The sequence below is a fragment of the Bidens hawaiensis genome, unplaced genomic scaffold (assembly GCF_021521415.1).
Source record: "Bidens hawaiensis isolate Kalapana, Puna unplaced genomic scaffold, B.hawaiensis_p1.1 tig00028747_1, whole genome shotgun sequence".
Classification (NCBI taxonomy): domain Eukaryota; kingdom Viridiplantae; phylum Streptophyta; class Magnoliopsida; order Asterales; family Asteraceae; genus Bidens; species Bidens hawaiensis.
Window position 1 is genome coordinate 132,978 of NW_027494707.1, and position 2,441 is coordinate 135,418.

At 38.4% G+C, this 2,441-nt stretch overlaps 1 pseudogene; it reads left to right on the plus strand.

The window, feature by feature from the left end:
• The first annotated feature begins 1,217 nt into the window (after positions 1-1,217).
• On the plus strand, positions 1,218-1,958 carry LOC143577616 (zinc finger protein ZAT10 pseudogene; annotated as a pseudogene).
• Positions 1,959-2,441: the final 483 nt, after the last annotated feature.

Sequence of the window (2,441 nt, forward strand, 5' to 3'; positions counted from 1 at the left end):
AATAAATCAACCCCTAACTTCCTATCTTTATCTGGTTTATTAAACTATTAATTATAATTTTCTTTTTAGAAACAAACCAGTTATATTTTATATAATATAATTAAAGTGATAAAATATTGTGTTCTTGTTTTTTTGCTTCTCTCATTCTCAGTAGTTCCCACCTTGTAATTTTATAGGATAAACTAAAGTAAAAAAGGAAAAATAAGATCTTTAAGAATGGAGTGCGATAATTTTGTTATAACTTTCGGCAGTCGGCACAATGTTGTAACATTTACTTCAGACATCTAATTTGTAGTTGTCTCAGGTGTCATTTCATAGAGAATGTGTACATGAACATCACAATTCTAATTTATAGTTGTCTCAGTGTATATCCTTTTCTTTGAAGAAAATTATAATTTAGATTGATCACTTGTATAATTTAGTCTTTACCAGTCTTTATAAATACAACTTAGGATGGAGGGGCCGCAACTCGCCCACAGCCGCCGGAACCCCAATCCATTGGCGCCACATTATCCGCCCAGCCCTCTACTCCCTCTCTCCCTGCACACACTCTTCTTTCTCCGGGTTATATCACCCAGAATCGATATTCGGCAGGGAAAGTGGGGAGGGTGGCAGCAGCGTACCCGGAGTACCCGATGACACTACCCGCTACCCACCCTAAATAATTACTTGGGTTACAAGGTAAGAGTCGAGAGAAATTATGTAACATTGACTACCTACTCTAAGCGTAAACAAAGTCATTATCATTCTATATAACCTAAACTCGTTCTTAGTTAATGATACGATTCATCATTATACATTTGTTACGCGATATTTCTTCAAATTTGCATCGAACACTCAATGCTTGAAAATACTTACATTAAAATGTAATATACATACTAAATATTTCCAAAAAAAGAGAAAATAGTAAAAGAGATCTTAAATTTTAAAATCAAAAGTATTTTAGATTGCGTCCCTATTAATACACACTTGTGACGTAAATAATAAATCACATCCTATTAAAAGAAGATTTCCTCAACTTAATTAAGAAAACAAAACCAATTTTCAATAATAATAATAAAATAATAAAAGCAAAAAAAACTGCCAACTTTCGTCAAACTTGTTAAGCAACTTCCTTGAACCCACCACTCCACCGCCAACCATCCTTATATTATAAGCCTCACTCACCCACACACTCTTCACTCAACACCCACCTCTCTCTCTCTCTCTCTACTCAACAAACAAACTCTAATGGCAGTTGAAGCTTTGAACTCTCCAACAACAGCAACCACTCCTCTATTCCGACAAGATTCCGGCAACCACTTGAAGTATCTAGACTCATGGACCAAAGGCAAAAGATCAAAACGACCTCGTACTGAGGAAGAGTGCCTTGCCTTTTGTCTCATGTTACTCTCACGTGGCCACCCCGGCTTACCTCGTCCTGACCAAAACAAACCCGTTCTAACAGAAGTAGCTCCGCAACCTCAACCTCAACCGCAGCCGCAACAGCCAGCGGCTGTTTTCAAGTGTACCGTGTGTGATAAAACGTTTGGGTCATACCAAGCTCTTGGTGGTCACAAAGCTAGTCACCGGAAAAATATTCCGGTGGATGCCGGAGTAGAATTTGATCTGCCGGCGGTGCCGACAACGTCGTCAACTAGCGGGACACATGGAACTGGACGGAGTCATGAGTGTTCTATTTGCCACCGGAGTTTTCCGACCGGTCAGGCGTTGGGTGGACACAAACGGCGGCACTACGACGGTGTTATTGGTGGTAGAGCTAGTAGCGGGATCACCACGTCCGAAGGCGTGGGGTCCACCAACAGTCAACGCGGGTTTGATCTTAACCTACCGGCCATGCCGGAATTCCTTCCCGGATTTACCGATGATGAGGTTGAGAGCCCGCATCCCGCCAAAAAGGCTCGGATATTTCCGGCTGTGAAGCCGGAAATCATCACATGGAATTAAAGGAAAGAAGAAAAATATTATGAATTAAAAAAAAAAGAAATTTAGGGAATTTATTATTGGAAATTTGTTGAGTAAATTCTTTGATAGTTTGATCGATACAGAGATTATTGATTCTTTGTAAATAATTGTTGAATTTAATGGGAGTGATTTTTTTTTCTATAATTTTAATTTAGAGATGATTAATTATTATTATTATTTTCTTTTTTTCAATTTATGCATTTTTTTATGATGATTGCTGGCCGGAATCTTGTATTTTACGCAATCGGTGGAATCGCGTGGCGTCGTTATCTCAACAGAAATTTAGGCTAAAAGATAAGAGAGTAGCTTGTGCTCTAATCTTACTTCATCAGACCTTCAATAAATTGGGGGCAACTAAATTCCACCCTAACAAACTAGTAGTTCAATTGTCTAGAATTGTCTTTCTATTGGGGTGTGAAAAAAATTTTAAAAAAAAACCGTAAACCCCGATACCAAACAACGGCAGTAAATTCATT